Source organism: Haliotis asinina, chromosome 5 (genome assembly GCF_037392515.1).
Source record: "Haliotis asinina isolate JCU_RB_2024 chromosome 5, JCU_Hal_asi_v2, whole genome shotgun sequence".
NCBI classification, from domain to species: domain Eukaryota; kingdom Metazoa; phylum Mollusca; class Gastropoda; order Lepetellida; family Haliotidae; genus Haliotis; species Haliotis asinina.
In genome coordinates, this window is record NC_090284.1 from 33,481,881 (window position 1) to 33,494,240 (window position 12,360).

At 44.3% G+C, this 12,360-nt stretch overlaps 1 protein-coding gene across 2 annotated transcripts in view; it reads right to left on the reverse strand.

Annotated features, from left to right (window-relative positions):
- The window catches only part of LOC137283765 (rab11 family-interacting protein 4-like), a 189,211-nt gene that overhangs the window by 40,884 nt on the left and 135,967 nt on the right, over window positions 1-12,360 (reverse strand). The window lies entirely within an intron of this gene.

The following is a 12,360-nucleotide window of genomic DNA, read 5'->3' on the forward strand; positions in this document are numbered from 1 at the left end:
CTAAATATTTTAGATATTTAAATACTTACCTTACCATAGGTCTTATGCATATTACCTCAAGCTCCGCTAGAAGAGATCAGACAGTCGTTGATTCGCCATTCCCTAGATGGCTACCTCATGTAATCTACGAATGTAGTCACGGAAGTGACATGATCTCCCCACTCGCGCGAGAGTGCAGAATCCAAAATTTACTTTTACCGCCAACCGGAGGGTCCGAAGAGTCCAAAGTGGGCAGGAGCATCCAGCGTTGGGAGGGAGTCACTGCCCTATGGTAAGGTAAGTATTTAAATATCTAAAATATTTAGATTTTAATAAATTTTTAACTTACCTTACCACAGGTCTTATGCATATGGACTCCGGAGAACCATCCCTCAGCAAACAGTGCACATGCATCAGGAAAACTTGGGAAACCAATGCCAATGGTCTCAGGACAACACCTGGAACAGGACAAAGAGTAACCCAATAGAACTCCAAAGAAAAACCGACGCACCCTGGGGGTGAGGTTAATCTTAAGACCAACGGTAAGTAACAGCGTTATTACCTAATGGGCGGACGGTCGGGTAAGTTGCTGAGCAACTACCAGTGGACCAAATGACTGTAACCCCTCCACATCTTCAACTGCCAGGTCCCTCAAGTAGTGAGAAGTGAAGACAGTTGATGATTTCCAGAAACAGCCCTCCATGATCTGCGGTACCGTGCAATTCCGATGGAGGGCCATTGTAGACGCCAAAGCCCTGATCTCGTGCGGGTTATTTGCTACCGGATGAGGCAGGAGCTTGTCGTCGTTGGCAGCCAGGATTGTCGATCTGAGCCAAAGGGCAATCGTGTTCCTGTTTACCTCTCCTTTGCAGGACGACGCAAATGGGATGAATAGTCTTTTGCAGGACCGTCTCCTAGAGGCTGGCCTTTTAATGTAACATCTCAGAGCTCTGACCGGACATAGCAGTTCCTCCTCCAAGTCATGATGACCCAGGATCGTAGACAAAGGAGGGATGGAAAATAACCTATTGGGCTGCCCGGGAAGCGGGTTCTTAGCCACAAAGTTCCATAGCAGACCCAAATGGACTCGTCCGTGCCTTGACTGTTCAAAGCGGATCTGTGTGACGTCAAGAGCATGGATCTCACTGACTGTGGCCGCTGTCGCCAATGCTAGTAGGAAAGCCGTCTTCTTGGATAGGTGTTCAAAAGAGACTTCCTCTAACGGCTCATACGGCGGTCCTCTAAGATGTTGTAGAACGACATTAAGATCCCAAGCTGGAGGACGAAACTTGGCCTTCTGGTCTTCCAGCTTGAACGCTTTGAGATCTGTTTATCTGACTTGATCGCAAGGACAGAATTCAATGCTGACAGATAGGTGCCTAAGGTACTGCCTTTGAGATGTCTAAAGTTCCGTAGAAAGAGAAGGAACTTTGACACAAACTGAGGGGATGCTGCCATAGGATCTTGGGATCTTTGAGCGCCATTTGTCGTCATATAGGGATCGGGTAGAAACTCTATGCGCGCGAGCTATAACGCTCGCCACGCGCGTGGAGTAGCCCTTAGCCTTTAACGCCCTCTGCAAATGACCCATGCGTGAAGATGGAATCGCAGTGGATCCGGATGCAGTTGTCGACTGTGTGGATGCCGAAGTAGATGCAACCACTCTGGAAGTTTGTATGGTTCTCCGCTTGCGAACCGTCGAAGGTCGGGGAACCATGGCCTGGCTGGCCACGAAGGTGCGACCAAAAGCAGTCGCAGGTTCTCAGTCTGCTTGACCTTAGCGACCACTTCTGAGAGAAGGGCTGGTGGTGGAAACCTGTAAGCGTCCAGACCTTCCCACGACAGTTGATCGCTCACACCTCCAGGTCCATAAAGTGACTGAGTGGAAACCCTGTGCTTAACTTCGCCACTTGAGATGAGTACCCCTTGGCCCTCAAGACTTTCACAGATGGTCCAGGCACAAAGATGAAACAGCGACAGAACCTGGTGCAGTGTCCGATTGTGAGGATGGTACAACAATTGGTCCCACTCTGGAAGCCGATTATTTCGACACAACATATTCTCCGTTGGTGATAGACGTAGGGGGCGAGATAAGGCATCTGCCATGAAGATGCAGGCTCCTGGTATGTGAGATACTTTATTTTGGAGGATCAGACTCGACCACGTCGAAGGGTAGAAACGACAAGTGTAGTAGAGGTCGAGGGCTCCTTGACCCTTGTTTACCTAGAAAGCTACTATTGAGTTGACCGTATGGATCATCAGTAGCTTGTCTCTCGGTGCTGTCAACCAATGATAGACATGCATCACCGCTGGGTGATGTGAAGAGATAGAGCTCCACTCTTCCAGAATCCTGCTGCAACCTCCTTGACTAGATAGGCACTCAATCCTTGGAGAGACGTGTCTACCTAAAGATGGTTGTTGAATGACGGCTCTAATATGTAAGTTCCTACGCAAACATTGACCAGCGAGTCTACCACAGGTGTGGTGTCAAGACGTCCAATGTCATAAACCTGTCTTGAAATCATGATCAAGAAAATGCTGTCATAGACGTAATAGTAGACGTCTACGTCTGATCATATCCTAAGGTGACGTGAGCAAATCGAGTAGACATTATCACTGACATAGTGATAACGGACAGAGTAGAGCTTGCTTTTAACATCGCCTTGAGCTTTGACCCCCAAACCTGGGACGGCGATGTGATGAATCAAATCCCGCGGAGTTAGTTAGTCATCCAAGCTGACTTATAATGAAGTCATTCTTCGACTTCAGAATAACCACGCTGTTCATTATGAATGTGTTGACATTTCAAGTAAGTCTATTTATAGCTGGCTGTCTGTCCGATCAGAAACTGCCATACATCGCTGCACGCCTACTGATAAGCAGCGTTGAGACTACTGTTAGAGGATCTCTATGCCAACTAGAGAAATCCAATGCCGCTGTAGACTGCTAGTCTAGAGTGTAAACGACATCTGCAGACAACTTCCTTACACTAGAATAATAACAACACATTCTGCGCGGGGCGTTGTCCCTCGATGACCAATCAGATTGTAGATGTAACGTCCCTGGGATCCTTTGCAGCGCGTTGTCTCTCGGGGACCAATCAAAATGTAGACGTGACGTCACCGATGTAGCAGGTAACTGATCACCATGAAATCTTGTGATACCCTGCTAGCCTGTAGGCTTGACAGTAACCATGCTGTTTGGCGAGCACGTGTCTAAATGAATAAAGCGCGCGAAAACCCTTCCACCACTTGAAACTGACCTAGACAAATTGCTTTCCAGGTAGATGTGTTGGAATTTTCCCCGAAGATAAATGCTGCCCTCTCTTGTAATAAGAGGTGTAGTTAGGCGTGGCACTTAGTAGTTGTCTTGAAAAATCTTCGTGACAAAATGCGTAAAGCACGTGAAAGAAAACTTTCTCCGCTTGAAGTATATGTAGACAAATTGTAATGTAAGGATCTTCAAGGATGCAACCAGTCCCTCCAAAGGACACCCAGTCTCCCGCCTACCAGCATAGGAATATCTGGTACGGTGATCGATCCTCGAGGCGTTGTCTTCAGACAAGTCCATCGCCGCCGCCGAGGTAGCTGACACCAGCGCAGACAACGGCTCAAGCATCCGCTCGAGTTCAGTCTCAATGGTCACCCGCTTAGAATCCTGCACTCTGTAAGAGAGCTTCGAGGAGCCCAATAACCGCTACTGAGATTTAACCAAGACAGCCACGCTGTCCGCGAAAACCAGGCTGTGTATCTTGTAATCTGACTTCCTGGATTTACACGCTTTGAAATTCAGATTAGATGACAATTTTGCAAAGACCGCATCTAATACAGCCATGGCGTCTGCCACCATAGGATCAGGCGGGATGAGTAGCTCCGGCGATAAATGAATTGCAGCAGGGTTGCTGGAATCAGCCGAAGGCGAAGGGCAGTACGGTAACCTGTCAGCAGTCCACTCAAAGACGACTGATAAGGGTAGTGAAGTGCCATCACCATCGCCGTCGCCTCCTGCCTCCTCGTCGAAGTCCGGGCCAAAAACCTGTTCTTCCAGGTCCTCCCAGGAAACGGAATTCGAATCACGCCGCAGTGTAGGAGACGAAGTCGATGCATGAGCAGCAGATTCCTTGGACGGGATCCAAGGTGGTTTAGGCGACCGCAAACGCCGAGTTCTAGAGAAGCGTCGAGGTGATATGGACTGGGAGTGCAAGCAACGTCTTCACCTGGTAGTAAAGCGAGAGTCCTCATTCAAAGGGCGTCGTGGGGACTGAGAGCACTGACAAAGACTTCTGTGGAGGGTACAGGATCGCCGACTCCCAGGGAACCTGGAGCGAGATCTGCGCCAAGAGCGCTCTCCCTCCAAGCGCCGAGCGCGCCCTTCATCCAACTGTCGTAAAACCTCTTCCCTGGACAACGTATGCAACACCCTGGGTATACGGTAAGGCGCTGGCGCTGGCATAGGGTCCGGCAACGGGATAGGCGCTGACGTAGACATAGGCGCTGGCGTAGGCATAGGCATAGGCATAGGCAGAGGCACTGGTGCAAGCACAGGCGCTGGCGTAGGCATAGGCGCTGGCGTAAGCAAAGGCGCTGGTGTCAGCATAGGCGCTGGTGTCGAGATGTTGAGACGCTGGCATCGCAGCAGCACCGGGCGTCAGGAGAGAGCGCAGGAACCTCTGGACTTCCAGATGAGACAAGGCATCTGGATGAAAACAGATCCACGATGGAATCCGAGCGAGGTGGTTCCGGGGACAAACGTACAGGCGTCACAGACGAACGCCCCATCCCAGGCGTCGGCACAAGGCGGTTGTAAGTCAGGGTCATCCGGCAGAGATCCCAACGACGACGCTGGAGACGACAACCTTCTCTTCCGCTGTGAAAAATGCTTCCTCTTAGCTGCAATAAAAGTCTTGAAATCCGCCACCAATAACGCCTCGCAGTACTGGCAGCGTCCGTCAAAAGTGCAGGCTAGAGATGCACAATCTGGGCACCAAGGGTGGGGATATTCGCTGATTCCTGCCCCTAGCAGATAGTGCAAAACTGGGGAGACATACACAGTTAAGTGCAACAAACAAACATAACAATGCATTGAAACCAACGCTAGGAGGTAGAAAAAACACCCCTATACCAGAAATGCAGCACCAACGCACCCCCACTGTAAAGTAGGCACGCCCGTAAATTCGTGACAGCGAAGGCCAAACAACCAAAAAGGCTGCCTACGTACATCGCAACGTGGCACGAAAAAACATATAAATGCAGTGAAACATGGGCAAAAATACTAATCGACATGGAAAACCACAAGGAGGAAGAAAAACCAGCAAGATATCATACCCCCACGGACGCCATGCCGCACTCACACACGACGCGGGCGAACCCACCCCGAAGTGAGAGAAAAAAACAACACGAGGTAGCAAAGTAAGTGCAGTTAAATAATTACTTACCTTAAGATGCACACCTAAGGGATACAAACCATACCTACCCATGAGGAAACAACTTTATTGAACCACAAAGTAGGTAAACTAAGCGAACCAAACACGTCCGAACAGACGAACGCTAGAAGTAAAAGTAAATTTTGGATTCTGCGCTCTCGTGCGAGTGGGGAGATCACGTCACTTCCGTGACTACATTCGTAGATTACATGAGGTAGCCATCTAGGGAATGGCGAATCAACAACTGTCTGATCTCTTCTAGTGAAACTTGAGGTAATATGCAAAAGACCTATGGTAAGGTAAGTTAAAAATAATTAAAATTTCAAATTATCTCATGACTTCCTCTTATCCAATGTTGGACTGCGAGCTGCTGGTTACACTGTGTCAGATAGTGCAAACAGTAATACTGAAGACAACCTGTTACACTTGCAGGCGACTCCCTTATGCTTGTGATCTATGGGTTCTCCAGAACACCTTGACTTGCTATAGCACAATGACTTTAAGGGACAAGGGCACTCCTGGGCGATGTGTTGGGCACAACCTTCGCATGCACAAAGGGATGCAACTGAGCAGTAGGTACACCTCGCTTTGCCATGATTTGCAAGGTACTGCATGGTATTACCGGTATGCCGGTATACCACAATGTGAAACTGTAACAATTACATATCGCAACATGTTTAGAATGTAGCGGTATACTGACGCAATGCATGAGAAAGTAACTAGGTCGCTTGTCTGTTACATATCACCAGATTGCCTGAAAAGTGTCATTAAAAAGTCCAAATCTAATACAGCTCCAGGGCCTGATGGCATTCGAAACCGGTATTGGACACTGTTTCCGTGTGTCCAAGCACCATTACTTCACTGTTTCAAGTCTCTTGTGGACAAAGGGGATGTTCCTCCATGGTTCTGCAAAGGTCGCACAATACTTCTCCCCAAAAAGGGAGACTTGACTGATCCCAAAAACCTCCGCCCTATCACGTGTTTGAATACTCAATATAAATTATTCACAGGGTGTTTGACAAACCTCGTGTCATCTTACTGCTCGTCCAATGAGATAATTTACAGAGAGCAGAAGGGGGCGAGAAAGGGATGTTGGGGTTGCAAGGATCAACTTTTTGTACAGAAAATGATTTTGGAAGAGGCTAAGACATACCATCGCAACCTCTCCATGTGCTGGATGGACTACAAAAAGGCATATGACTCTGTCCCACACGAATGGATTCTGAAGTCTCTTCAGTGTATTGACCTCCCTGAGCGACTACTTGATTTACTCAAGTCTTTAATGAGTGGCTGGTCGACTCAACTTGAGATGTAATCGCAAGGAGGTGCAGACTTCGGAATCTATTCCAATCAGAATGGGAATTTTTCAGGGGGACTCCTTCAGTCCTTTGCTTTTTTGTCTGTCTCTAAATCCTTTCTGCTCAATAGGGAGGAAGGCTACCATCCCGGGCCTCCTCAGCACAGATCGCCAACACCTCTTACTCATCTCCTCTACATGGATGACATCGAGCTCCTTGCCAAAGGAGACACCAGTTTGAAAGAACAGGTTCTCCTTGTCGAGTCCTTCTCTAATGATATTGGCATGAGTTTTGGGCTCGACAAATGTAATACTCTTCATTTGAAACGTGGCAAGGTAACTCATGATGGATCGGGCAAGTTACAAGGGGGAGGACATGTCCAGGGCGTCCTGGAAAATGATGCTTTTAAACTTCTCTGGAATAGGCCAATATACAGCCTGAGACGAATTCCAGCCAACAAACCTCATCTTGTCCTTTTTGATAAAACCAATGAAATTATTTATATCATTGAATTTTCTGTCCCTTTCGTCAGGCTCCCCATTGTTCTCGGTGCCCTTGGTTTGGTACCTCCTGATCTCTTGGGGCAGATCAGGAGAGTGCCCGGGTTCTTCACCTGGAGCACAGCCCTTCTGACAATCTGGGTAATGCAGAAGGCTGCAGTGTTGGGGAGCCTCCATATTCTCCGCAAAGTTCTTGGTGGGTTCGACCAGGTAGTGTTTCCTGGGAGAAGTCCCATTCGCTGTCTGGGCTGAGTGTAGAGGGGACAAGGGCCCTGAGCTGACGATGAGCTTTACCAGCCTGACTGTGCCGGGATCACCCAAACCCTCTCTGCTGCATTTCTATCTCAATCTGTAAAACAATAATAAGCTAATGAATAAAATCAACAGTTTTCATGAGCTGATATTTTCCTTGATAAACATAGGCTTCTATCTTGTCATAAGGCTACGTTTCTAATATTTCAATGTTTTTTCATTTTTCTTTTCAGTCTAAAGAAAGTGCACTTTACCTAATTCACAGTGACTTTTGCTAATATTGAGTGTTTTGTTGAATCATTTCTTTATGAGAAAGAGCACCAAACATCATTCATTGAAATCGGGTCATGTTAATACTTCTTTTATCGAAAGACATAGGTAATGTAATACAATGTGCACCGTAGCTCAGACTATTTAAATTTCAATATCCTTAACTGTGTAAAGAAGTAACAGTATGCATATAGTATGGGTGGGTTGATGGAAGATATGTTGTAAACTAGTTTCCATTGGAATTGTTATATATTTGAAATGAGAAATCATACAATTATCTGTGTTAACTTTCCTTTGGAAACCGGCGAAGTATTTTCCAGTAGGAGGTGGTATGCCACACCTTTTTCAACTCGCAAGCCCATATTTTCGAAAGTTGCTTCGGTTGCCATATTTGTGGAAATGTAGATAGGTTGCTAAATACTTACTTGGGTACCAAATATCTAATTGAAAAATCTTGAAACGTTGAGCTCTTATTTCCATAGCATTGGGGTTGCCGAAAGTCATAGTACCCTACAGATTTTAAGGCTCCATTAATTAGTGTAATGATCTCAAATTTTTTCTAATACCCGGTCAATAGTATCTGGGTGTGTTCTAACTTCCTGAAGTTATTAACCCATTCACCTGTTGTTGGGGAGACACCCCACATAAAACAGTGTGAGTGGGTCACTTTGGAGTGTTTGAAAGGTTATAAAACATCCAATTGAAGATTAAAGTGCCTTTATTGTGGTAGCCCCTCCAAATTTGATAGAGTTACTCACCTCTGTCAAATTTATATGTGGATGGTTTTCGTAGATCAAAAAGTGGCTGTATGTTAGTACTAGATGTGGGTGTACTTTCGGATTTCCCTGCAAATTAGCAGGTGATTCTGCTCTCCGGTCCAGAACCTCCATTACCTATACTACTCCATAGCTGTTCTTTAACAATGTATGGTAATGTTATACAAGATGTTATGCAATATGAAGTTCAGGGCAATACACAGCCCTAGTAAATTATGTCTAAAGACAATAATTGGGCCAGCCTTTGCTTCTAAACAGCCCCCAGACACTAGGGCTCTCACAAGTCCAAAATTTGGGACTCTGGTACGCGACAGGTCAGACCCGACAGGTCAGCCCCAACTTGGACCGAGTACCCGAAAAATATGGTGCTTATCTAAAACCAACATTCAACAGATGGCTGTTCTAACTTCCAATCTACAAATAATGCAAAATGCATATGTCAATCTAAACGTTCTTGAACAAGCACTGTCACTAAGGTGACATAATCCCCTGCCGCTTACGATCAAAACAAACGTAAAAAACATGAATGTGAAAGTCATAGAGTAAGATGAAGCAAAATGTCATCTAAAACATTACTCTCAAACTCTCTTGGTATCTTGCACTGTAGTTGTTCACACACAAAAATATTTTGAAGAGTCACATAGATCTTGCCTAGAGTATGAAACTCCTATAAAGCACAGATAACCAAAAATGTTGCTGGCCCTGATAACATGTAACCAGCCCTGTATGAAAAATAGGAAACTGATATAAGATGTTACAAAAATGTAATTTATGAACTGATGTATGATTGTGACAAACTTATCAGAAAGGACCATCTCTGTTCATTGGCTGAAGGCATTCCCTAGACCAATCACATTTGGTTTAGATAAATGGGAAGGCTGATCTGTGGAAGTTATGGTTTGATTGATCATGAACTATGCAGACATCATCTAGCTGCAACAATTGTAAATTATTTTCAAAATATTTCCAGTAGTCAGTGACACAGTCTAATGTATACCCTTGGAAAATGCATTGGCCCACAGGACTTGCTATAAAATAAAGTTGTATGCCCACTATGGAATTAGCAAGCAGCAGGCCACCGGGCAGATGCTACTTCTTACGAAAGTAAGGCTATCCGTGATTGGCTCGTAATACTTTCCAATCAGAACACTCCTAGTATAAGCTCAACCATATGATACCATGCCTGAATGGGGAGCACATTTAGGGTAATGTGATATCACAGTGCAGTTAAAAGCATACCTTCAGGTATGTCATGATGAATAAGTTTCATGAATTGATACATATCACAATATCCATGTCACGATTCCTATTTTGTGGCATTATTATGTAAATAAAGTTCCACTTTGGACATCAGCAGTTCATATTTTACAATTGTCCATGAAAATATCAACATTTTTTATCTCAGAGATTACGAGGGTTGGCTGAAAAGTTCTTAGTCTGAGTGGTTTTTCCCCACCAGGTAGAGACAGGTGTTTGCCACCAATGAGGACAATCATTTAGTGAATCATAGACACAAGAACTACAAACGTACTAATAGTTTTATCTCAACTACAGCTCTTTTGGTAAACCTACCCTCTGAAATCATCAGAAATGGACAAAACTGAATACAGGGCAGTCATCAAGTACTTGCAAAAGAAAGGGATGTCCCCAACACAGATACATGCTGACATAGTCTCCACTCTAGGGGATGATGCTCCTTCATTTTCCACAGTAAAGAAGTGGGCTGCAGAATTTAAGCGTGGCAGACAAAGCCTTGATGATGACCCACGCTCAGGAAGGCCTTCAACAGCAACCACTCCAGAAAACATCACGCGAGTGCCCGATATGTTGATGGATGATCGACGATTGACTACTCGACATATTGCTAGTGTAGTGGGCATCTCTCATGAGAGGGTTGAGCATATTATCACCAACAAATTAGGAATGACTAAAGTTTCTGCAAGATGGGTGCCAAAGCTCTTGACAGCAGAACAGAAACGTGTCAGGTTCCAGACGTCCCTTGACAATTTGCGTCGTTTTGAAGCAGATCCCGATGATTTTGTGGCACGATTTGTAACCATGGATGAGACCTGGATACATCACTTTCAACCAGAAACAAAACTACAGTCAAAACAGTGGAAGCATTTTGATTCACCAGCTCCGAAGAAAGCCAAGTCTGTTCCTTCAGCTGGAAAGGTGATGGCATCAGTCTTTTGGGATTCCGGGGGTATTCTGCTCATTGATTATCTTGAAAAAGGTCAAACTATCAACGGCAGATACTATGCTGATCTACTGAACCAGTTGCGAGAAGCAATCAAAGCCAAACGACGAGGGATGATCGCTAAAGGTGTCCTCTTCCACCAAGACAATGCGCCTGTTCACAAATCAGTGGTGGCCATGTCAACAATCCGCGATTGTGGCTTTGAACTCATTGACCATCCTCCTTATTCACCTGATTTGGCTCCTTCTGACTTCCACCTGTTCCCCAAAATGAAAAAGGAACTCGCCGGTCGCCATTTTGCAAGTAATGAGGACGTCATTTCCGCTGTGACTGATTTTTTTAGGGTAGCTGAAGAAGATTTCTTCGGGCTTTGCAGCATCGCTGGCAAAAGTGTGTGAACTTGGAAGGGGACTATGTAGAAAAATAAATTACAAACGTGGACTTTGTAACTTTTTTTCACAGTGAGGCTTAGAACTTTTCAGCCAACCCTCGTAACAAGTTCTAACTTCCCATCTTTATGAATGAAAAATAATCATTTATAACTCTCATAACATAAGGAAAATTTGATCCAATTGCAACATGTAAACAATACATAAATATTGGTTTTAAATGTATCAATAATTGTATCATCTTAGAAAAAGAAGCATCTATTTACATATTTTGTTGCCAAATATGTATCGTTATTCAAACATATGACAGGAAAACGCATTAAACACACAACATGCTAGCAAGAAAGTATTACACCACCTGCCAAATGCTCGAGAAAAACAACTGTTACATTAGTGACAGAGCTGAAATATTCAAGTGAACATTTTAGTAGCCCCAAAAATACATTTGTTCGTGATTCCAACACATAAAATATGTTTTCTGAATTACAAGTTCATTAACAGACTTCACTCAATCAATGAAATGCATTTAATTAAAAGAATGAAATAATAAGGTCAGATTGATGAAAAGGAATTTCATGTTGACAGTATTTATCACAGCCATATATAATGTGTGTATGCATGTATCATGAAATAATAACAAAGTTCTACTTTTCCAAATAAGTCAGTTGAAAATGTAAACACTTTTTAGACCAGACTAGTCATAAATCATTGGAAGGGCATTTGAAAATGAACACAAAATAACACAAAATAATGCAGTCAGAAAACCTGTATTACGTGAGTTAAAAAGAAAATATTCTGTCCATGTCCCTTGTCGCTAGAAACCAAGCATCCCCATATCACAGTTACAGCCTGGCTGCACTAGAATGAGACACAGGATTCAGGTAGTGACTGACATATTGTTTATTGGTGATGATGATGTTGATGACAAAGGGTGCTCAGTCTTATCAGTTTATTGAGGTTTGTCCTTTCCTTCCTACATATCGCAGTATCATACTCAGTATACTGGGTGATTTAAAATAGCCTTTGCTATCATAAATTTAATGTCATCCACTTGCCAAACACCGGTGAAAAGAGTCTGCGAAGGCAAAAAGTTCATTCTTTTTTCCTAATCTTTTCTCAACAACATCCAGGTCTCAAAGACAATGGTATTAATATTGTTAGTTGTTTCAAACACGAATTTCAGTTCTTGCAATGATGTTTCAGAATGCTTCTGAATTTAAAATCTGCAAATTTGCAATTATAAACTATATCATGATACATACTCACTACACCTA